The sequence below is a fragment of the Sturnus vulgaris genome, chromosome 7 (genome assembly GCF_052056855.1).
Source record: "Sturnus vulgaris isolate bStuVul1 chromosome 7, bStuVul1.hap1, whole genome shotgun sequence".
NCBI classification, from domain to species: Eukaryota; Metazoa; Chordata; class Aves; order Passeriformes; family Sturnidae; genus Sturnus; species Sturnus vulgaris.
The window spans coordinates 9,353,150-9,378,273 of NC_142249.1; the positions used below are offsets into that span (position 1 = coordinate 9,353,150).

At 37.7% G+C, this 25,124-nt stretch overlaps 1 long non-coding RNA gene across 1 annotated transcript in view; it reads right to left on the reverse strand.

Annotated features, from left to right (window-relative positions):
• LOC148223148 (uncharacterized) overlaps positions 1 to 25,124 on the reverse strand; it is a 130,080-nt gene that overhangs the window by 10,182 nt on the left and 94,774 nt on the right. The window contains exon 2 of the long non-coding RNA XR_015804772.1: positions 5,492 to 5,804. This is a non-coding gene — a long non-coding RNA (uncharacterized LOC148223148). The remainder of the gene's footprint in view (positions 1 to 5,491; positions 5,805 to 25,124) is intronic.

Consider the following 25,124-nt stretch of genomic DNA (forward strand, 5'->3'; position numbering starts at 1 on the left):
GGTTTGTTGACTGATAAGGTTTGAAGCACGTTTACTTTGCATTCTGTCGTGTGTAAGCTGGCAGTGAGCTAGAAGGAATAATTTATAAATGAGATGAATTTGTATAGATTAGCCAAGTGCCTACTCACTGAGAATATAGCAATGTCTAAATATTTAGATGAATTAAGCAGCAAGGAAAGATAAATATTCTTGAAAAGAACACATTTAGTAGGCCACTGAAGTATAACTAGGAATAAATAAAAACAAGCAAAGAGAAAGGCGTAGCAGTATAATGAGGCAAACATAAAAAGTTTGCCTGTCTTTATTCATACCTCTCCCATCACTAAATCTAAGTTTATAACCTCCAAAATATAAAATATTGGTTAGGTGAATGACCCTAGCTGGTCTATATTACTGTTTTCAACAGAGCAGCTTGGGACACACATGGTCTCTCTCTGTTCTCCATGTTAAAATAACATTTTAGCTTTAAATGCTTTACATTCCTGTCACTGCCTGGAGCAAACACACATGCCCATTTATATGTACACATCCATATGTACACATAGGAGAGGATTATGCAATGTAGCCACCCCTTACCTTGGAAAATAAAAATGTGGGCATAGATTCCTGTCTGCCTCCTGATGCTAACAATCTAGGCAGGGGAAGAAGTATTGCTCTCATACTGAATAAAGCATCATCACAAAGACTGGTTAGGCACAATGCCAGTCCTGCCTATAAACTTTGCACTGCTTTTGTGGTGAGTTTTTTCCCCTCTTTCCTGAATGGAGAACATGACACAGAATGTGGACAACCTCTGTAGCATCCAAGTATCTCCCCCAGTATTGCTTTCAAACTTCTCTAAAGAGAAATCTAAATGCTTATCAATTTTCCACTTCTGAATGAAAATAAGTTTGAAACTATAGGAAAGGGCTGAAAATTTGGAAGAAATATTAAGCACAAATGAAAAACATCTATTTCTCCAGTAATCATGTGATTCTTAGACAGAGATGTTAAAAGTATACACTAGGAGTAAGAAGCATCACTTCAGTCTTTCAGAACATTTGTATTTTACTGACATGAGTTCTTGTTTCTGTTAATTATGGAGGTCTGGACAAGGTTAAATTAAGAGGAAAAATAGGGTTTGGGTTGTTATTTTAATCATTTGAGTAATGCATACTTTTTACAGTTTACCTTTTAAAGAATATATTCTAAAATCTCTAGAGAACAGACTAATAGCTCTGAATAATCCTAGGGAGAGCTGGTTATTGCCTGGTTTTATTTAAAAATAAATAGTAGGATCTTAATCACTACTTTTAATCTTGAAATTCTTTCTTTAGGTAGTAAAGACTGCAGTTCTATGTGGTTTATGTCTTATCTTGTTATTTCTAAAAGTTATTAGATTCCTTCTTGCAACAGCATGGTTTGTTTGTTTTGTTTTGTGTAAGTATACTTTAAAATGTACTAGAATATCAAAGAGAATTTACAATTTTGTATAACTTTGGAAAACCTGCCACTGTTTAAAACAATCTCATTGTTCTCATAAAATCATAACATTTCCATCTCATGTCTTCATTATGTGGAACTCTTCATTATGTATCAACTCTACTTCAAAAATCTATATTTACTTTATTGTAAGAACAAACAATAATTCTAGCACAGGGAGCCAGCTAAACTAGAAAACATTTCAAGTAAAATGGTTCTCTCTACTCTGGGCATGGCCTTATCCAATGAATTTCCCAGGTTATAATTTTTTAAAGTAATTTACTGACAGAAGAAGTTAAAATAGTTATTTGACCTTTCTGGAGTAAGTGAATCTAAATTAAAGTATGAGCAATTACTGCAGTATTTAAATTTTCCACCTTCCCTCACTGATTTCACCCCTCCTCTTCAGTATGTTTATTAGCACTGGTTACTTCTTGCTTGTGTCAGAAGTTAATTTTTAAAATTTAAAAAAATCAGCATAGAAGAATTTTTTGAGCTGATGCTCTGAGGTGAATTTTACCACCAAGCATCATTAAGATTTCAGTCTCATTTCAGGGAAAGACAGTTCCACAGACTGCAAGGAAGAACAGATTATTCCACAGATTAAAGTCAAAGCCCAGAAGTATACATTATGACAGCTGCAGGAAAGCTAATATATTTTCAGTCTCTGCAAAACATTAGGTTTTCTCAGCTGAGTAATGGAGTGAGAAGTGATGGGGTTTGTATTATGTATGTTTTCAAAGCCATAAAAAAGCAGCCACATTTCTCTTCATGAACACTATCAGAGTGTACCAGATCACTTCCCATTTGATATGGAGCCCAGTCAATAGAAAGGGTAACTATTTATGGCAGTCAAACCAATGTATGGGATTTCAGCCATAAATGAAATTCCAAAGCTTTTTAAGAGTTCCATAGAAGTGGCTTATATCCCAGCCCGAGGGGGCCAGGCAGGTTACACACTTGGAGCAGAAAAACCCTGAGATCTACTCAAGATGATGACAAACCTACCATTCATGCAACCATGTTCAAAGGAAGTTCATTATTATTGACCCAAAAATACAGAGACAGACAGGAAATCACATTCTTCAATTCCTCATCTCACCTAAAAGCACTAAAACCCAAAGAGCTTCCTGTCTGTTTAATCTGTGTGCCATCAGCCAAAACAACAACAATCCATTTAAAGTTTTACTGACACCTGAAGTGCTGATAAACCTCCATCTCCTATCACCTCTTTATGAAATGGATCAGACAAGTCAGACTGGAAGCCTTTAAACATATTAGCTGAAAATCAAAATGGAAGGGAATTTTTTCCTGTCATTTTTATTCTCACTTTTTGACACATTCACATTAAAAACAAATACTATGATTCTTCTCTTACAGGGTACCTGGTGGCTCAGCATTAACTCTTTTGGAAAACTACAGCTAATCTCAAAACCAGCTAATTCACACTTAGGGGTTTTTTTAACCAATAAAATCAATTTGATCCTTTGTGGGCAATCAACTATTCCCCATCTTCCTGCAACTCTAAGCCTCTCTAAGAAAATGGTTACTATTATTTTCATTGTGGTTTCAACACATGCTTTATGGTTTAGTAAGGTGTGTGCTTTCTCTTTAAAAAGAGTTAAAATTTGCTTCTGGAAAGTCCAGCAGCTCAGAGCAATGTCACGTTGTACCAAAACTCCATTGCCCTGAAAATGGAGTCTCAAAATATTCAGAAATGGAGAATCAAAATATTCCATGTGTTACACAGTGCAGGAAGCCAGTATTGTTTCTAATATCAGAGGAGTGAACAAAATCCTTCTCAGATCCCACTGACTGGAGAGGCAGTGGCTGGGCTTTGGAATGTCTGCAGGAAATCTGTGGTGTGGCCTTGCTGGCACCTACCATGTCACAGAACAAACTGCTGCTCTTCTGAGGACAGGCAGCTGCACACTCCTGCCAAATTCACTGCCCATTCTCCATCACTAACACCAAACCCACAAACCTCTCAGTAAAATAAATGGCCTGTGCTGGAATGTCTCGTACAATAAGGAAAGCAATCTTTCTTTACACTTTCTAAAACCAGCTTGGTACATTATGTAAAACTCCCTGCCTGTAGAATTGTTGGTCCTCACCTCTGGAAAATGCTAAATATTTGTAGTATTTCCATTGAGTTCCAGTACTGGTGACAAAGAAACAAGGACACACGATCCAGACCCTTCCTTAGTTAGAAAATTGCTTGGACTTTCTCAATGACATTTTTTAGGCTGTTTGAAAGGTGCAGCTCCTGTATTCTTTAAAGGAATTTTCTGAAGCATCTTTCATATTGCTACCATAGGTTTGCTCTGGGCACATTTTTAGGAAAACAACTGGTATTTAAGCAAATTAAGAGACAGAAGTACTCAAAGCTGCTGAAATCTGAAGCTGCATTCAAAGGGAAGTGCTAATTTTTCTAAGTTGTTTAATTTATTCTGTTTTCCTATTCCTATTTTCATATATTAGAAGGGTAAGGAATAGACTGCTCTATTAGAAACCTCCTTCCCTTAGAAGTTAAGTTTACCTCATTGTTGATGTTTATCAATAGATGCTTAAAAGAATCAGCTGGTTTTAAAGCTACTCTTGCAACTAATAGCAAACTGTTGGGAAAGGCAGCGAGGTGCAGTGAAGCCCTGCATTGTGTGTGATGATAAAAGCATAGTGATCCATTGAAAAGCAATGGAGAGGAAATAAAATGGAACATTGCAATATACCAAGTGTCATCACCATTAAGTTAGCATTGCACTTGCTCCCTGTGAAATCCCTGATTGTGGAGACCACATTTTCTTCTAAATATTTAGAGGTATTTTTTGTCCACTCATGTACAAAATTCCACTTCAAGTTAAGCTCTTTAGCTAGTATGCAAAATAAAAATCCCCCTAGAAAATGCTATGAATTTTTCACCTAATTTGAATGTTTTCCAGTTTTGGGAATGTAGAGCTATCTTTTCTCCAAGCATTGCTTGTGACACCCATTCTAGAAAGAACATGTTTTTCATTCACCCATCAATGTGGGTGATTTTCTCCCTCAGTTCAAGGGTTCCAGCTGAAAAAGCATCACTTGCTATGTATAAGTATCACTTGCTATCTTTGGGTCAGTTAGACTAGAGGCAGGGGAGAAAATAGCTGGAGTTGTTTTTTTTTAATTTTCTGGGGGGGAGGGGGATATGTGCCCGTGCAAATAAAAAATTCTGCAGGATTCAGGAATCTGCATTTACAGTAGTAAATCACCAAAAAAAAAAAAATCCCAAAAAACCAATCCAACAAACAAAAAAAGAACCCACAAAAAACAAACCAAAACCAAAAAACAAACAAAATATCAACTAAAGAACCCCATGAAACAGTCTTCCATTACTGATACATTTGGCAATTTAAAATATATCAGGAAATTACCTGGATTATAAATTTCCCTTACCCCATTGCAAGATCCTCCAACATTTTCAAAGGAAAGGGAGGCAGACAAAAATTATTCTCTAAGTAAATATTTTAAAGTCTTAACAAAAAATGGTGAGAACAGATTTGAGTTGTCAAACTTTAGGGGTGATACTGCACTTGATAACACGGCCAAACTTCTTGGGACTTGACATCAAAATGCAGATTTGTACTTCTGCAAATTGGGTGCAAAAAGGGGTAACATGCAGGCCTATTTACTGTTTTTTTCTGCTTCCCAGTTTTGGGTTCTTATGGAGATTATATGTATTTAAACATCTATCCAAAAAAGCAGGCAGTAATTCAAGTAGTCTTTAATTATTTGTGGAAGTTTGAATAAATAATTTGCAGTAACCTTCCACCTCCCATCTTTCCAAATCTTATAAAGCATGGCATAAAACCACTGCCTGAGGGTGTCATGAGGGGAGCTGCACACACGGTGAGTTTAGTCAAGTATTTGCAGGAAGGGAAGGTATGAACTGAAAATAAGAAAAGAAATCAATTTCAGCCCGGAACTGCAGCTATGAAAAGCTGCAGATGTTGCAGTGCCCTAGAGCTGCTCTTGCCTCAGGGCCTTTCAGACCTACCTGAAAGTCTGGGCCATGCACATCAAGGATGTCTTTGCACACTTTGCACATCCCATGGGAGCCTTGGCTCTGGGAACAGCACACTCGCTTTTCCTCCATGCTGGGTTCACCACGTAATTACTGGTGTTCCAAGAGCCATGAATACACAGCCAAGGAGGCAGGACTTGTCCTCTGGCACTCACACAACTTCTTCACAACTTGGTAACGAATAGCTTTGGTGCAGAAAGTGACTTTTCAGGGTTAGTCTCACGTTCCAAGTGTCTTGCTGGTCTGTGTGGCTGGGTCAGGAGACACTGATGGCCAGGGCAATGAGCTGAAACATCAAGAAAAAGAGCAAAATAAAGGCTAATGAAATCTTTTTTTCTGTTCTGCAACTAAACAGCTTTATGAACAAATGCTGTAAAGGTTAACAGATCACAACCTTTTAAAAAAATATATAAAAAAAATTTAAATCTGCTGGTTAAATGCAGATTATTTAGACATAGACGTGCATATTACACACACATAGCACTATATTTATATTGGATTTCATGTGTACATATCTATCAAGTAAACCAGTTACAGGAACATAAATTATCAAAGCCATCATTTTACAGTCCACATAATATTAAAACAATTTCCACTTCCCAGTTTTGAAAAAAAACCAAGAGGATGACAAGTCTTTTTGCCCATTATTCCCTCCTCAGAAGATAAACCACCAATCAATATTTTTAACAGCCTGTTCTGTTATTTCACACCCAGTCACTGTTCTAATTGTGGGCAGGAACAAAGGACTGAGCTGTTGAGCTTAAAACCTACTCAGAAATCCTTTTTAAAAAGTCATACAGAAAAATGTCACCTGTCCTTTGCCTCCTGGTAAAATCACTGTCATTACACTGAATATGAGATAAATACTCCCATAAGATCATGGAATAATGATTTTAGAAAATTTGAATATTAGGGTTGCATTTAACTTTCACATCCATCCTGTCAGACTTTTACAGGAAGGTAACTGTGTGACCGTGAATCAGAGAAGATAGAACTTGTTTCCCCCAAACCAGGGATAGCATTAAGACTGATAATGGCATAAAACTGATCAATCTCTCATGCATGATGTGCTGTGACTCAGCTCTTGATGAAAAGTTCTAGAAGCCCTGTAAGAATTGTATTTTAAAGTCGAGTTGGTTATAGAATATCTAGAAGCACCAGTGAAAGCTCCCCTATTGTTTTCCCGTGCCTGTTTTGCAGACAGGCTTGGAGAGGTCAGTTTCTGCTAAAGCCATAGAAGACAGTGGAGTTAATGACTCACATCTGCGATTTTAAATTATTCAGTTACCACTTGAGCACTAAGCAAAGGCGCAATAAACAGTAGCTAATACGAGTCATGCATGTTTCATAAAGGGAAACTGTACACTCTGGAGTATATTACATCCAGCTCTGAAAACACTCACACTGTTTTCAACATGATTTAAGACCAGTTCTTACTTTAACTTTCTGCAGTGGCACCTCTCATTGACTTGAATCAGAGTTTTATTGACGTACAGGAAACAGATTGCAATCTATTTAAAAAATGTTTTCTTTTAAAGTCGTATAGACAGGGGGAAATCTTCTACGAATGGGTTGGTTCAGTTTTCCTGTAGCCTGTGCATTCCTCCTTTGCAGGGGCTGCAGAGAGCAGCTGTAGCCACATGTGCTGAGACATCCAAAAGACTGAGTATTCTCCAATAGCCAGACACACTCACAAGGAGCAGGATGGTGGCACCAGATTGCAGTGGCTGCACTTTCACTGCAGTGAAAGTCTTTCCTTGCTGGATTCCTGGGAGCAGTCATACGTTCACCCAGCATTGGCACCCTTCAGCAAGCAGCTTCTCATATCATCAGCAGAGTTTGAACATGACCAAAGCACCTTTGTCCACTGTTTGGAAAGGAGTCTAGTACAGAAGTACTGAACAGACACCCAGAAGAGGGAAGAAAGAAGGAAGGAACATTAGAAATACACCTTTAGGCAACTTTCTGCAGCTAATCTTAAGAGCCTGGGTCCCTCATGATACCTTCTTTAATTCAGTTATGTCTGAGGAAACCTGAACAAAGCTCATTCCAATTGTTACTCAGTTATCCGGGAGAACTTTCTGGTGAGTTTACCTGCAGTGAAATCTCTCCTGTTACTTTTGGCAGTATTATTAATAGCAAATTAATGGAGATGGAGAATAGCTAGGAAAAAAAAGTGGTATTAAAAGATAAAGCTCAAACCTCCAACAGAAGTGTTTGGCATGAAGTAGCAGTCTGCTAACGCAGTACTGAAGATGAAAAGAAAATTTTACTTTAAACAAGTGCATCATGAACACCTCTGAAAGATGGAGAGAGGCTCTGCTAGAGTATAGCTGTTAACTACTGTTCTTATCTGGACCTGGCAAAGGCAATATTTGCATAACTCTGCTACACTGAGACTGCAGCTCACTGAGCTGTTTGCCACCTCCTTACACTTCTCATCTTTTTCTTCTGTAATTGAATCCCTACCCTTGACCTGGGGAGACGGTGCCATGTAACAACACTCTGCCAGCAGCATATTTGTAGCTCTAAGGGATTAATGGTACTACTCTCTATAAAAACATCTCTATTGAACCAACACGGCTGCTCTTACAGCTCAATTACAGAGCAGTCATCCAGGAATTGAAGATGACTTCTGAGGCAGGAGAACTCATGTCCCTCCAGAAATGATACTTTTCCTCCAGCTGTGAAGCCATGACCCCTCAGGATCCAAGTCATTAAAAGAGCCTGACTATCACAGGATCTGCCATCTGATTACTGCAGTCTGTCTTCAAAAGAGCTCTTCATTCACAAAGGTATTAGCGGGGAGTGAAAGTGCCATCAATTTCTCTCTGCTATATCTTGGATAGCTGTTGCCTCTCTTCCAGCTAATAAGGTTAAAGAAGGAGAGATTGGCAGTGAAGCCAGAGTAAATTAAAAGTGAAACTTCTCAGTCATTGTTATTCCTCACTTTCTGAAAAATTCGCCGTCTCCTTTTTGAGGTTCCACTTTAAATGAATGACACCGAAGTTTTAGAGAAATAAAACACTTAAAACCCTCACCCTAACCTTTCCCTCAAACAAATGTCTACAAATATCCATTAAAGAGGCTATTTCTGATAAAGAAATGTGCTGCTTTCATAGTGAGATCTTCAAAGACTCCAACAAGTGGCACTATTCTGGAGACCCACACAGATTTCCTTTGTGTTAGGTTCTCATGGAAGAATGCACATCATCTTCCACACCAGCCATTTCCAATTTTGTCAAGTTCACCAGTGACAAGCAACAACAAAGTCCCTATTTTTGGCCTATTTCCATGATGATCCATGCCAAGGTCCTTATGGCAGCAGTGGCACAGGGGCTGGGAGACACAGAACACCCCGTGCCAGAACAATCCCTCTCTTCACCTTCCCAGCTCGTTCTCAAGGAAACAAGAGGCCCACAGGGACAAAAAATCACCTTTCCACTGGCTCCAGCCATAAAGAGACAGGTATCTACATGGCAATCAACATGTAGAATTATGTTTTATAAATAAATTCACAGTTAAGCTCCTCCTCTCTTATGAAGGTACATGTCTCTCTTCAAAGTTTCATAAACTCCAGCTGCCTTTAAATTCTTTACATGTACATAAAATGTACACTTTTCCCACGGGTTTCAGGTGGGAGTGTCCAGTCTGTGCAGTGGAACAATGACTGAAAGAATATTCACATGTGGCTGGGTTTTTGGTTCTTCTGAAGAGCTTGAAAAACCTGCTTACTAGCTTTGAGTTTGGAATCCTGATGGCTCCTTCCCAAATGTGCAGAACAGAATTTTCTCCAAGATGTCTCTACTGACATTGGAACTCAGCAAAACAATCTTGTTAAACAAACAAACAAATAAAACAACAAAAGAACCACCCCCATAATAATACCACAAACCACTGAGACACTACACAATGCTTTACACTATTAAACAAATATTTGAGGACCTTGGGTAAAGGAGAAATGCCCTTTACTGCTTGAAAGTTTGCTTATGTAAATAACAACAGATATGGAGGCCAGACCTTTACTGAATCTAATTTTATTAATTCCTTCATAATATCTAGTCAGGTGAACCATTATTTACTACAGTGATCAGTAAATTCAGGTTATTGCCTAAAGAGGTGAAATAGCTCTGTACTCTGCCTACAAAAAATCTGAACTGCTTTTGGACACATTCTGACAACAGAGAGGGAGAGATAAACATCCATTCTGCATTAAAAGTCAATTTTAAGATGATGATGCTGTCACAGCATTGCAAAAAAAAAAATAGAACTGACATAGCAGAGATATGATTAATATTCTTATTAGCAGAACAGATTGATGTACTACTACTGCCATAACAATGGAAAGAGAAATCAAATTGCCATAGTAAATAATTAAATTAGGAAGAGGCTTGAATGCTATAAGTAGTAAAAGAAGAAAAACATACACAACTAGAAAAGCAGATGAAAAATAATCTAAACAGAGCTCAAATTAAATTAAAATGTCACATGTTAAATGTGGTAAAATGGAATAAAAGTGCAAAGGTAGACAAGAGCCAGAGAAGGAAGACCACCTAAGACCAGAGAAGGAAGCTCTGAAAAGAAGTATTACACAACACTTGAAGGTAAAATAATCTGAATCAATGAACCAAATGGAGCTGATACATGCTTTTGCACATTCAGTAATAAGTACTGTAATAAATATTTGTAAAAGTAGTATTTTTAAGGTTCCTTAAATCTAAGTACCACTTTTAAAAGATCTGGAAAGGGTTTGGGTAATAATTTTTAGCTCAAATGTATGGAAATGGAAATTCTTGGTTATAAATTAATAAAAGATATAGATATGAAAGTAATTTTTATAAAATTTAATGCTAGGTAATGAAATATACACCAGTTTGGACTAACAAAGCAGCAGAAAGACTTCCCCAATTAAAGATTAGAAGCCAGATGTCACCTGTGGTTTGACACCACCTCTTTTTGTCTTTTTGGCAGTCAGCTGGATGCCCTTGAGGAGAACAAGGTCTCAGCTATGCAGATTAATCAGTGGACAACCATGACCCAGAGGTGTTGTAAAATAGGATTCAATGGTGGCATATATAATATTTATAGATGCTGCTATAGGATTCCTTAACTAACACCTTTCCAATAAACACCATGAAGCAGCAGATATTTTCAGCTATTTTAATATTTTCATTTATTGTTAAAATGTTAACTTAATTTAACTTCAAGGAAAAATAGGAATTTGAAATAAATGAAATTTTATTCTTCCAGGAAGGTTCACTACAATAATAAACAATCTGATTTTGGACAAATCAAATAATTTGTGATTAACTTAACCCCCAGTTTGTCTGTTCTTAAAAATGTTTTAATGGACACAAAATTAAATCAGCCCTTAAACAGTAAACACTTGATATTTGCTTTTAGGGTACAAAATACTAATTTCAAACTTGATTCCTTCCAAAAGGCACCACATACCCCCAACTCACATTGCTCACTGCAGAACATCTGCTACAGCTGTTTTCTTGATTTCCAAGTCAGACCTTCTGTTAAAAAGTGCAAACAAACCCCTGCCCTTTATCTCCAAGGGGCAAATTCTCCCAAACTCTCCTTTATTCATTCCTACATCAAAAGCATGTATGCTGCTAAGACTCCAATTAATCTTTAAGAGTTCCTACCATCCATTTTGAATTCACATACCTTAAAGAAAAAACTCTCATGAATCAAATCTACTGCTAATTATGACCCATAGCATAACATTTTTCCCCTCTGTCCCATGTAAACCATTATCATTGTAAATTATTTACTGCAGAGCTGCTGAACAAAAACTAGGCTTATTGGAAATTCTGTTGGTACACAAAATAGCTTTACAATGCATTACACCTTCCTACTTCTATTAGACTTATTACTTCATATTTCAAGCAGAAGTAAATATTCCCCTTGTGGGAGACTACTGTCTATTTGTGTAAGACTTAATGACACAAGGTAAATGGTGCTGTTGGTTTGAGTTAGACATGCAATACACTTCAATAATGTGCTATTTCCCTCTGTATATGATGCAATCCTAAAGAAAACATGATTAGAAAACCCATTTGCGCTTGAAATTTCCTGTGATTGTTTTAAAGGCTATAGCTCAGATCAACACTGTACTGTTCTTCCTTCATCAATTTCCATTATCAGTTTGCTTCGGAGAAATCCTGTCCCACGAGGTTTCCCAAACTGATTTTAAGTGGATATAGTGCTCTGATTACAAAAGAAAAGCAAACAAAAGCCTACTGACTCAATGCACTCTGAACATGATAATAAATATTAAGTGTTGCATTCAAAGACCTTTTTTTTCATGTTTTCATTACAATACATATTCTTTCCTCAAAGAACACAAACAAAATATTACTGTGGGTAGAGACTTCTCAGATCTTTACAATAAATTACATTTTCTCAAGAACTTTCCTTTATATTAGGAAATCTCAAACCAGGAGGATGTATCCAATCTCATCTGGTCTTTCCACTGCTTATTTACCAACATCTACAGCAAAGAATTTTGACTTGGCTTCCATATATATGCAGTGTTCTGTTATAAAAAGGAAGGGCAGTACTGGAAAAACAGACAACCATTGCTAGTAAATGGATGAGGCATTTTTCAAAGAAACCCATGGAAGAACCACAGAGTGATTATCCCTGTGTGTATTGCTCTTTGCTCATGTGAAAGCTGGTGGGATGAGACAGCAGGAGCAGAAACTCCAGGAAGAAAATGAATCCTCCAAGCAGTGCCCTGATCTAAGTGCAGTCAATAAGCTGCATGAACTGAGGGCTCTTTGCAAAGCAATCATTCTCCTGCCAGCACCTCCAATAGATATTTAACCCCAAAAGGTTAACAGACTATATGCTGCTTTAAAAGGTCCATTCAGAAAGAGCTCTTCATTATTTTTCTTTTTTTCCTCCCCATTAGTACTAATTACTCTTCAAGACAAGATTCCATCTTAACAGTATGTGAACAAGAGATGTTTATTAATTTCCAGTCTCTCATTCTGGCGCTGAATTTCACCTAGCACATTTTTCTTCAAGTTTATTCTGTCCATAATTAGTTTATTTCTCTATTTACTCATGCATTTTTCACTCCAGGACACAAAGCAGGAAGGAATAAGGAACTGAAACATTTTAGAATGCCTTATTACATAGGCAAGCAAAATGTGTGTTGTTAGCATATCACTGCCTGACAAAGTAACAGTGAAAAGTCAAGAGCACAACACAGCTGCTCTCCACAACCATATCCTGGCAAAAGTTCATCATCAAAGTCATAAGAAAAGAAACCATCAGCTAACAGTTGTCAGAAATGCTGATAAATGGGATTAATCTGTCCCTGGGCCATGTTTAGAATCTCCTGACAAAATCAGAAAAAAACACCTGTCCTGGACCAGAACAAGGAACCATCTAATCCTGTGACCTGTTCCTACTGCCAGAAGGAAGATGATGAAAGTTATAAATGTGTGACAAGTACTTATGATACTTCCCCAAAGCCAATACCAAATACCAGTTATTTTCAGCTAAGCAATTGAAATAAACCTGTCATTCACTCAGCCACTAGGGGAACAAAAAAATCTACACCAAAACCCCACACACCAAAAGGGAAAAAAAAATATTACAGCTGAAAACACACGATGTGCAAGTGTATAAAATTGGAATAAACTCTTAGTTTCTCCTAGAAACACTTTAAAAATACCTTCTTTACTTCTCTGGGGCAGAGGGAGGCCAGTTTGAAGTTCCCAAGAGCTGCAGCTCTTCTTGGATCCAACAGTTCTCAGATTTCCACAGTACAATATATTGGAATCAAGCTCGCACTGCTGCCTTTTGATGTGTATCAGAATAAAGTCTTATGCACAGTGTCCCACTGCCTGTTCAGGGCTGCTTTCTGCCTGTGTGAGAGTAGCAGAGAATCCACCTGACCCTGAAAAAAAATACCGTTTTTGTAGATGTGTTAAGGCCACCTGGAAAAGGATAATTCACTCTGATTCTTCTTCATATACTGCTTTTTTGGGGGGATATGCAGCTCACTTTTGCAGCATGAAAAGATTTCAGAAGTTTGATTTCAGTTTTGGTAAGCATCTTATGGTGCTACTGAAGGAAAAGATTGCTCTGGACTGCTTTGTGTTTCCCTGCTCCTCGTGGGGGTTTTCCAGCACATTCAAAATTACATCTTCAAGAAGAATTTAGTCACTGGAAGTCAAAGCCAGTAGTCCTTTATCACCCCCAGATCTGCTCCTGAGTTTCAGCAGAACCGTTTCCTATTAATAGTCAATTTAACCTAAATTCCTCTTTCCAACTTCATCCTTTGCTAACTGGAAACACAATTAGTAAATACAGCCTCCCAGCCTAATGCAATATTCTGAAAGGATTAAATAAAATCTATCTGAGCAACCATAATATTGTTATACATTTCTCAAGAAGGCTGAAGGATTATTAAGTGCTCTATGATTTTCTGACTAGAGAAGCAAGCTACTTTGGGACATGTCTTAGCCTACATTAGTGGGATTTTTATACATTTGCTTCATCAACTGGATTATCAGAAAGAGGAAATTCATTTAGAGAGACAGATTTTTTTTTTTTTTAAAGTACTGCAACAGCAAAGCCAACAAAATCTAAAGAAAATTTAATTTAAAGATTCTGAAAGGATTTTATACATATGAACATTGGTAATATGCAGTAATTCATAAAAACTGGAGGGATTCTAGACCCATCTGATTTTTTCTGAGATTAAGAGAAAAATACAATAAAAGTTTACTTATTTGGTTTTGTTCTTTTAAATGGAAGATAATATTTCTGCCTTAGAGAAAATGATCCCAATATATGTTGCTGAATGCAATGCTTACTCATTGATTTGTAAGATTCTAATGGTAAAGATTAAAGATAATTAAAATCGCCTATGCTTGAATTCTGTTTTCCATGTTCAGATATCCTTATGCTTAATGCAATTTGAGGCATAAGCCAAAATGTCAGCTTTAGGAACCAACAAGCAAACTATTCCATGAGATGAGATGAGATTAAGGAGGTATTCTTTAAGGAATGCTAAGCAGACAGCCACTGGAGAAAACCCATTAATCACTTTTCAAAATAACAATTCCACTCTAAGTATCACATGTAAATATGACCTGCCAAATATTCACCAATTTATTTGTAATGGATTCCTCTCTTATCTGTTTTTATTTTCTTGTTTCTTTAAAGTTAGAAGGGGTTGAGTGGGAGCAGCAGGAAATGTGCACAATGGACACCTCTAGACTGGAGCAGCTTTGGGGTTCCAGGCCTGGCTGCTGATAACACAGCTGCTAATATTAATATTATTATAGTAATGAAAAAAGTATATGTGTCTTTAATTCTTATTCAAATCAGCCTGCTAAACCAAATTAAATGTAGTTCTGCTGTGGCAGAAATCTTCTCAGAGCAAGTATTGGCACCAGAATGGTTTGTGATGATTATTCCTAAGCTTGTATGAACACTTCAGATTGCATCTGTGAAAAGGTATATATCAAACACCACAATAATAATCAGAATTTTTAAAAATACTGGCACAAGGCCATATCAATACCAACTGCTCAGTAATAATTAAGTCTGTAGGCAAATGAGAAGGGAATTACTGAAACAGCTTTTCAAACTGAACTTAACATTACAAAAACTACTCTGACTGTGTATCTGAATTCCTACAAAGAAAAACAAACAGTGCAATCATCAAATTGCCAGTGACCTGTGCTACTCCCAAGCCTTTTGAGAAGAAATGCTTTCCTTTATATGTGCACTATATCAGTTTAATTCAAATCACAAGGGATGAGTGCAGGATCCAGGCTGGATTGGACTTTTACCACCCAGAGCCACTAATGCCCATGACAGATCGTTTGATTTGGGATTTTTCATCCTTGACAAAACCTGTTCTGATCACTGCCTTTCCACCAGGAATTTAAGTTTTGTAGGAGGCTGTAGAATATTCTCTTATGGGGAGGGGCAGCACAGATGAGTGGATATTTCTGACCACCCTTCATTGCCCACAGTTTAACAAGACCAGAACTGATATCTCCTACACAGAATTTATGTTTTATGCTTTTTTTCTCCCCAACATTTTGCTTATTGAGAAGTTCATCTCAGTTTTCTGCAAGTTCTTTTAGGATTTTATTCTTTCACCTTTAATAGAAGTGCAAGAAGACGAAAACAACTGCTTTTTTTTGTATGTGTATTTTGTTGTATGCTTATTCTCACCTATTTTTAAAATGTCTAAAATTTATTACTGCTAGGTAACTTTTCCCTGATATGAAGGAAAATTGAAGTGACCCATAAAATTTTGAATTTAAATTCATTTATTTTTGTTACCATTAATTCCTAGTGTGACCATCACTGCTCACAGCAATTTACCACACACTGCACACTTTAATACAGCTGAAGCAACAGGCTCTGGGATCCCTCTGAACAAATGACCATGTTGAACAGTCTGTTCAAGTGACTGACTTTTCCTATTTTTCCTTAGTCACACAGGGTACCATGTGTGAAAAGCCCGAGTGAAGGCTGTCCTTGGGCTCCTGAAGCATTGGAGGAAGCAACACTCCCAACCTGCTGGTGTCTTTTCAGACTGATTGCCGAGCTATAGAAGCTAAAGTACAAACATTTGTGTTAAATAGCTTTTCGCTTTTTTAAAACATGATTATGTGCACATTAACTAACCTTAGCAAAAAGTTCCTCGGTGCCACAGGGGAAAGCTGCTCAGTTCTCGGGGTTTAAAGGACAGCCAGGATTGGAGCAGTCTATTGATTCATTAATGGCCTAATTAAGTGGAATCGGTGAACTGTACTTTCAGGATCAGTATCTGCACTAAAACAGCTAAACCACAGTATTCCACGTTTATAAAACCTTAGGGCCTGTAATTTCCTAAGTGCTCATCTATAACTGATCCCAGGAAGTACCAACCACACACACAGAGCTACTCACACCACCCCTCAACTCATCACCAGTTCATCCCACCCCTCTCCCCTCTCTTTGTTTATTGCACAACAAAATCTTTCTTAAGGTTATAATGGGGAAAAAAAAAATCCTGTCGATTTAAGGTAGATAGCATTTCATCCCTCATGCCTTCATATTTTTCATCCTTTTATGAAAACAGAACAGTAAATAAGAACTGGCTTTTTTTGGCTCTTACTGTCCATTTATTTCATTTGCAATGGCTGCATGCAGTTGTTATCTTCACAAACTAAAATTATTTACCAATATTTTAAGATCTGAATATCAACGGAAACTTGAGTAATAAGTGTTGGCTATATTTCTAGAAGTAATTAGGCAAATTAATCTTCCAAATACATATACTAAAACAGTGTTTGTCAGCCTCAGTCAACTTTCTCTCCTTTTAAAACTTTCCAGATAATCTGCATTAAAAAAGACTTCAATTTAAATTATTTGCCAGAAATATGAATAACATTTCATATGAAAATACATCCCTGCAGGGAAAATATGTGCCATCTCTATATGAGGATCCAGCACAGCCTGGGTTCTGTGATAATAAAGTGCTTGCCTGACTTCTCATGGTGGCCTGCTTTTGCTGCCAGCATCCTTGAAAACAAGAGCTGCATTGCCTGCTCTGCTGCAGAAGATTCTTCAGGTCCTAGGAAATCTGGAAATTAGATTCTATTACATTACACAACCTTATTGTTATCTTTCAAAACTTCTGACTTCTAAGAAAAATAGAACCAAACACCAGAGTCGTTTGCCTGTGCTAAACCATTTCAGGGCCAAACCCCCAGGTATTCTTTTGTTTCTTACTTAAAAAATAAATCATTCTGTAAGGCATCAACAGCATGTTATTAAAGAACTGGCATAGCTGTATTGATCTTGTCTCTTGGAAATCAATTACCCTCACAAGTGTGCTCTTTAAATCTGTGTGTAGATAACAAGACCTTCAGTGACCACCGACAGGAGCAGCACCTGCCTGCATTCCCATCCATCCATCCGTGGGCTGCAGTGACTGCACAGCATCACAGAGAGGATTCCCAGCACAGCAGGTGATGCAGGGAGTTCCCTCCACGTCTGGATGCTGACACCTGGCCTGGCCAACCTGATTCCTTCTTTAAAGCAGACCTGCTGTGTTGCTGGTGCACAGGAGAGTGCAATAATCGATTGCCCACAACAAAAGGCTTCATCAGTGACTGCAAGTGCCTCCCACACGTTCAGACGGCCACTTCAGAAGTTAGCAAAATTACTGATTGTCTGGTAAACTGCAAGTGATTAATTCATAGTCTCAGACAAGTTCCCATCACAGAGACAGCTCCACCAGTGGAAATCTATGCCTGACTCTATGCCTGCTGTGCAGATGCCCAGGAACACCATCTTCTTTACATTTCATTAAAAGACATCTTCAAACAGCCTGCAATTACAATGCTTGCAGCTGATGCACCTATTTTCTTTTGGAAAGACAGTTTTTATGTATCTGGATTGATGGAATTTCTGGAAAGAAGCTGGGAAATCTGGAAACCTGTGGAATGCTCTTTCTTGGTGGGTTTGGGAGAAAGAACCAGCTAGGCCACTTAAAAGGCTTCGCCTGGCTGGAAATAGCAATGCATTTCAATGTCCTGCCATTTGTTCATGCACTCTTCTTTTTCAAAAGGAAAGCTGAAAACTGTCCAGAAGTACCTTTCCTGATCTGAATATACAGAATTCTCCAACTATTGTTTGTATGTAAAACATATATATATAAACAAAGCAGCAACCACGTGAAAGTTAATTAAACTGGAGAGAGAGATTAGTTTTTTTCTATGTGACTTTTAAAAGAAAATACAAGGGAAGATTTTGTTATATTGATGCAGATTGGAAATAGTAGCTGCATCAAAGCACAAACTGTTACAGAAAATCAATTAATGAACAGATTTCACTGATAAGTTCTAACAAACACCAAAGCTACAGTGAAATCTACATAAAGGAGGACCTCAAAACTGTTCTGCCATACTGTACTAAATTAAAACATCTGTGGCCATGAGCCTGCAATTTCATACACTTGGACAGATTACTGTACTTGTGTGGAATGCAATCAACTTACTTTTAAAGATTTCACAGTGGTTTGCAGATGCTAAAGCAATCATAATTAACATCTGAGTTGCCATTCCTTACACACCAAGTTTGTATCAAAATCAGTGATTTTAAGAATTCAAGGTCAGGCCTTTAAATGCTGAAATCCCTTGTCACTGAATATCTAGCAATGATTAAAACAAAATGATTAAACATCTGGTTAGACTAAAATACAGTTGTTCAAGGAGATTAAGAACAAGCAGCCACTAAAGGGGTGGAAAAAATAGAACTGATTGCAGGTTTGTCAACCTGAGGCAGTAATTTCACTGCTTATCACTGTTTCATCAGCACATCTTTATATGTTGAATAAAGCAGTCACCAGATTACTGCTTTAATCAGCATCATAAAACATTGTGTGTTTCTCTCTGCTTCCTAACAGCTGGTTTAAGAGGAATAAAAAGTTTATTTGATGGGTAAGTTGGAAGATCTCCAAAGGCCCTATAAGCTGATACATTTCTACAGCTAGAGGTTCAAAGTAAGCTGAGTCTTCTCAAAGACTGCCAAGCTGAATTTTTTGAGCATGAAGCTTTCCATTAAATAAATCAAGATAATAATTTTGGTACCTCTAACACAACAATCCACTCACTCATCCTTTACCATAATGTCAATTTTGCCATCAGGAAGAGAGAAAAAATTACTTCCTTTAGATATTATTGGCTTTAAATCTAATTCTATAGGACAGAAGCAATATTTCACTATCTACAAATTATGCTGCTAAATTGTGAGGTTACTCAATTACATTTACATATTAAATTATTTTCACACAAAAAAAAAAAACTCGTTTTCTTTCCCTGTGCTGTGGAAGAGACCCATAAGAGCAGAGGCAGGTGAACAGGGCAGTGTATGAGGGAATCTCTATGGCATGGATATCACAGAGTCTCTTTGTGGAGCACTGATTGCAGCATAGGACCCAAGAAACTTCATGGGAAACAGAAAATGAGATTTTTAGGAGGTCTATTAACAGCTTATTCCTACTTGTACTGAAATGTGTTCCCATGGTGTTGAGCATCTATAAAAATTCCAAAGGACACAGCAAATACCAGCATCCACCCTCCTGCCCAAATTAAAAAAAAAAAAGTCAATCATTCCCTGAAAGAGAGGGGTAAGGAGAGAAGAAGGGAGAAATGAAGTACCAAGTAAGCGCTCTCTGGTATTTTTTAAAATAGTATCTCTATAATCACCTCAAATTATTACATTAATAATAACAATGAGCTAATACAGCTAATTAAGGCTTGCACTACTTATCTTACTTTGAAACAGAGCAAACAAAAACTGCCACTAGATCCCCATGGATGCCAGGAATTTTGTAGTGATGGCTAAAATTTGAGCACCTCTCCTAATATCCCATAATTTTCTGTCATGCAGATGTCACTGTGAGGTGCATCTTTACACATGGCTGTGTAAAACTGTTCCAAAAGATGTATTTACAGCTGTGCTGGGGCACCCACACTGTAAATGCTCCCCATGCCCAAAGATTGCTTCCTGACACCCTCAGTTTGAAGATTCAGCTCCTCTTTGGTGAGAAGCTTTGCCTTCAGACTGCCAGAATAAATTCTCCTCTTGGGGAATCTAAATTATCATTACTCAACACATTAACTTCACTTTAGTTATTGAATAAATACAACCAACTCATTTAAAAAAACCCTTCTCATTTCAGCTTGAGTTCTGTAGTTATGAATGAGGATGGAAAGGTAAAGTAAAAGCCATCAAATTTTAAGATTTAAAATATGCAGTTTGAAAAGTGGTGATTATTTATATGGCTAAGAGCTTTTATCAAAGTGAAAAAATAATTTCCAAGCAGAATCCCAAGCTCCAAGGGTACATTAGACTTGGGTATGTGTGCCGTGCAATACTGCAAAGATTCTAGTCCTGCTGCAGAAGTTAACAAGACAGTCAATTTAATTAAATTGAATTAAAACAGATTCCCAGAAATCCCTAAATTATGCCTGGGAGCTCTCCAGTCCCACCAGGATTAAGCAAGCACAAAACAGTTTTACAGATATCTCTATTCCACCCTGCCTATTAAAGGCACAGCACAGCACATCCAGAAACATTGATTTTGCAGACATGCTTTTATTTGAAAAAATAAGAGGTAAACAGTGCGTTGTACTGTTCAATAATCCCATACTTATTTGTCAGAACGTTTGGCACAGGTGAGCAGGAATCCAGGACTTCTGTTCTGCACACACCTCCCTCCTGAGACCAAGGCTGCCATCTGACAAGGACAGCAGCTAATGTTTCTGTCTTGGGCTTTGTGCTCCCCTTTGGCCTTGTCTTATTTTACAAGTCCACACTGAGGTCACTTATGGATAAAAATCACCAAGCTCTGGACTGACAACCCAGCAAGAGCAGTTATAAATCACTTTTCTGGGGCAGCACTGAAATCCCTGTTGGGATGGGGTGGAGCACGACAGTGTGTGTCCTTCAGGCAAGTACAATTCCTCTTACTTCTCATTTTCTATCTCCTCCTTCCTATAAGTACATTAACAAATGTACATTCTGCCTTAAGAACAGTGCCACATACCAGTACCTGCCTATACCTACAGCATATAGCTAACCATATAGAACCATATAGAACCATATAGCACAGACCCATAATTATGGCCTGAAAGGGGTGAAAGCTGTGAAACCTTTCAGCAGTGACTTAGAAGTGCTAAGACTGATGGCCAGAGAGAGGTTGCACTGGAAATTGCTCGATTTCAATGCTGAGGACTAAGAACAGATGCTGCACTTCTGTTTTGGTGAGCCAACAGTCTCTATTCACTGGCAACAGAAGAGAAAAATTTTGGTTGATGAACAGCCAGGTGAGTTCTGTAAATATTTTCTAGATTATATTAAGAAAGTTGGGTTTTGTTTGTTCTTTTTTAACACTTGAGTACAAGTGTGAAACTGCCCCAAAACCCCATCCAATTACTGCTTTCCTACCTAAAAAGCATTGATATTTCAAGAGCTAGGTACTTATGGCTTTATTCTGCTTGACATAAAACTGTGACAAGTGTCCAACCTTTTGGACACAGATATATTACACTGTGATTAATCCTGATTTATCCTTTGCTATTTCCCTCTGTGAGTAGGCACATTCTATTTAGTCAAAACAGAGAAGACAACTGTATGTGTGTAAAAAAGGGATGAGGAGGGTGGGAAAAGGTGTTTCACATTCTTACTTTCTGCTTCATATTATCTTCTTAATCCCTAAGAAAAGAAAAAGCACCAGAACAAAATAGCTCTTCTACAGACCAGGTATTCTCAAGGGGAGAATTTTGCACCCAAAGCAGGAATGACACTTTCAAGTAAAAAGATTTTAACATTCAGATTGAGTTTTGGAAAGCTGTGGAACAGGTGTTGCACAGATAGGTCTTCGGAGCTGGTGCTCCACATATTTTAATTTCTGACTTTTTTTTTTTTTTTTTTTTTTTTTTTGCTTTTAATGGGAAGCACAAAAGAGGCAACAGCTCCTCAGTCAGCTCCAGCCCCAGCTCATCCTGTGCAAATCCCCTTCTTTTCAGTGGCCTCAGTTGCCACATGGAGCACTCCCTGTGACAGCCACTCAGGAGTCCCTGTCCTTGCTTCCAATGCATATAATTTGGTATTTACTTCCAAAAAAAAAATGTTCCAGACTCAGGTTCAAAGTGCCATCAAAAGCTAAGAAAATACAACTGCTAGAATATTGGATTATTCCCCTACACTCCCCATAACCTTGGGTCTAAGCACCCACAACAGATGACTTCCATGCACTTAAAAGCTTATGAGCAGTCCAGATCATAATGCCCACATTCTGCTCTGAATATATAAACCAAACAGTTTCTGATTTTTTTTTTCCCCAGTGCTGCCATTAGTATTCCTTGCAAACAAGGCCCTGTCTCTGGTACATTAATGTGCCACGAGCTGTGGCATCTTGAAGCAGAGCTTTGCACTGAATGTACCTCCAGTCTGACAGCCAGGGGATGCCAACCATGGTAGGAACAGAGAAAACCCAACAGATTCACAGCCCTGCCTCAAGAAAGCCAAATGCTTAAAATTCAATGTTCAATGCAATTAATTTTTTTTTAAAGGGAAACTCTCTGCATACTTTCTAAGAAATGGACTGTGTCAGCCCTGTAAATTGTTTTCCACTCGAAGGCAGAATTTGGAGCCTATCACATTTACGACCTTGTGACAACTGTTCATTTATCCTGAGTGATAAATCTCGCAGTACCAAACTCAGCCTTTTACACTTGTTTGATTTTTAATAACCCTGATGTGCCAGCAGAGAGAGTCTGAACCAGAGGAAGGGCCTAATGCTCTGTGTAGCTCCTCATAACTAACTGTTCTGTGCAATACCTCAAGTAAATCCATCTTGGGAGAGGGACAAGGGACTGAAATCGTGCTGGCAAATAAAGCTAAAATAAAACAACATAAAATCCCCCCAAATAAACAGCAGTGTATTCCATTACACAAACTTAGTAAATACTCTCCCACACATATGGGGGAAAATGAACATATGAACAAACTAATAGGGTTATGCAAAAGAAGCTTCTAATAATAGGCTCATAATTAATCTTTTCTAGTCTGGGGGCTCGCCTGTAATCATTCTTCATGTGCCTAATATAATTTGGGCAAAACCTAATTCTGTGCAAAGGACTTGTCTTACAACAACCTTCCAGTTGTGAAGACTATTTTTCCTAATCTAGTTATGGCTCAGCAGATGGTAGAGAGTCCACTCCTAAGCCAGGCTTAGCTTTGTGCCATGCTTTCTTTATTAACAAAAAAGGGGGTAACTTTTGTATGGGCCACCAAAACAGAGTTCCATTGGTATGGACAGATGAACTGGAAGCGAGGAGAATTTTATAGAAAGCCTTATGCCATCTAAAAGTTATCATGAGAATTATTTTACTGTACTCAACTATTTCTTTTTCCAGTCGTTATTGTGTAATTCTTTAAAAAAAAAAACAATGCTCTGTAATTAATCAAATAACATCTGTAGGATGAAACACTTTATCTGACATTTTATGCAGCATTTCTGCATGAACATGTGTGTGTATGAGTTCATATAAAGCAACACATATTTTAAAATAAGTTTTCCTAGGTTTGAGAAATAGATGATCCTTGGAGGGAAAAAAATTAAAACATCCTAATATCCTAGTTGCTTTGCAAAGTTCCTGGAAGAACAAATATTTCAAAACAAAATAAACAAGGAAGTAAGAAAGGAAACTACAGAAATTCTACTCACCACACCAATAATTTTCTTTTAAAACATGATATTTAGTGAAAATATTTTCCAGTTATGGGAAAAAGCATGTTTTTCAGCCCCTAAAATTCAAACCTTCACACAGAATTGAGAAAACATTCAGGAAAGTGGTTACCACTTTCTTTCTCTAAGTCATTTATTCCAGTTATTCAATTAGGGAATGCTCCTGCTGGAAGTTGAGACATTCTCTAGCATATATTAATTCTCCAGCTCCTTAAAATGCAATATGCTACAGGTGATAACTGAGGCCAATATTCCTTTCACGTTCTCATAAGAATAATTAAGGCCTTTTGCCACACATGAAAAAAGTCTCCTCCAGCTGTATCAGAAATACCTCGAGCACTGTCACACATCAACCCCTCAAATCACAGCCTGGCTTCTCATTTTCAAGCCCAGTACATAAGGAAATGTACTTTTTGCTCTGTTTCAAGAGGTTTCATTTTTTGAAGTGTATAGTGTTAGACCAGCCCCCTTCAGATTCCACATTCAACTGTTATCAGGGTGCATAAAATGCAGAATAATATGGCATTGCAAAAAAAGACCAATACTGGCTAAGGTTTAATATTAGAAAAGAGAAAAGAAACCACTTAAAAGTCTAAATGAAAAGATGAATGAAATCTCAGTATATTCTGAGCAGAATCGGTGAGGCTTTTCTAAGTGCAATTTAGATGATGATGTGAAGAAATGGATTCCTTGATATTGATTTCTTTCTTTTAATTTATATTACTGCTACTATTACTACTACTGCAAGCTTCACCTGCATTGTTGGGAGACATAAATTAACATTAATGAACCCTGAGACCTGCCTGGCTAACACAGGAGGAGTCCAAGGCTGCTGCAGAGCCATGAACCCAAACCTTGGGGCAAGGGGACCTGGACTGGCTGCACAAGCTAAAAGCTGCAGCAGTAAATGCATGTACCCATTGATCAAAATTATAAATAGAAACTGTCCTAAGTGACAGCAGAAAGGAGGACTAATCTCTGACCAAACTGCAGAGGAGGTGGGAGAGATGGAAGATGCTTCTACAGACTTTACAAAAAAACACCAGCCTGAAGAAACCGAATAATGCTTTGAAAAATGAAGTGGAGGAGCAGCATTCTTAAGGGCAAAGGTAGTTAAACAACTGTTTTTCATGGGGAAGAATGAAAAGAAACCATCACAGCACTCACAAATCCATGACAAAAGAGTAGCAGCAATGCCAGATAAGAATGGTATTTCACAATAAAATAGTAATGCTGTCAACACAAAAAAATGCAGTCAAGGGGAAAATGCATGGTAAACCCAAAGCCAGTGCACATGGAGCTGCCAAGGTA